Raw genomic sequence first — 913 nt, 5'->3', positions numbered from 1 at the left:
TATGATTGATATAATAAGTTATATTAGAGATGTATAAGAGGTCATTTTCTTTTGAATCATTACTTCAATCCATTACCACAATCCATATTTAGAAAGAATCATAAACTATCACTAACCATACATTTTCTGAAACCAATTAAGAAAGAGCATTATAGAACACTTTGTTTAATCTAAAGATTAGAAGAGACGGCAAACTTTTGCTAAAGTTTTGGTGTGTTTTGTTTTGTTTTTCATATCATATTGCCCTCTACCTAGGCAATTAGTTATTTGCTGCCCTCGCTTTTTTTTCCTGCAGATCATCTGAAGTCTACAAATCTGTCACCTCTACCGTTTCTGGTTCCTAAGCCAAAGTTTCCAACTACAGGAGCATCACTTCCTTCTCCCACTTTTGCATTGAAGTCCCCCATGAGTATTGTGATATCATTACTTTTTAGGGTTTTCAGTACACTGCTTATATCTTCGTAGAACTTCTCTAAATCCTCCTCATCGCTGCCAACTGTGGGAGCGTAAACTTGTGTAACATTCGTATTTACTGGAGTACTATTTATTTGGATCATTATCACTCTATCGGATACAGGAATAAAGGACTTGATGCATTAATTTACGTGATTGTTGACGATTATAGCTACTCCATTTCGATGTTGTTTTCTATTATCACCAGAGTAGTAGATAGTATAATTTCCTATTCTACACATTCCATTTTCAGGCCAGTGCATTTCACTCACTCCCAATATAGAGATATTGTATTTGGACATTTCTTGGATAGTGTTGTGTGTCTTCCCAGCTTCATATAGGCTTCTCAGATTCCATGTACCAATTCGTAGTTTTGGGTTTATCATGCTTCTAGCGTACTGGGAGATTCTTAGTACCACTGCCCCATTTAAGGAGCGCCCATACTCGGGGCCATTGTTAG

The sequence above is a fragment of the Protobothrops mucrosquamatus genome, unplaced genomic scaffold, assembly GCF_001527695.2.
Source record: "Protobothrops mucrosquamatus isolate PMUCROS unplaced genomic scaffold, P.Mucros_1.0 scaffold1566, whole genome shotgun sequence".
In the NCBI taxonomy this organism is placed as follows: Eukaryota; Metazoa; Chordata; class Lepidosauria; order Squamata; family Viperidae; genus Protobothrops; species Protobothrops mucrosquamatus.
Note: the sequence above shows the minus strand (reverse complement) of the source record.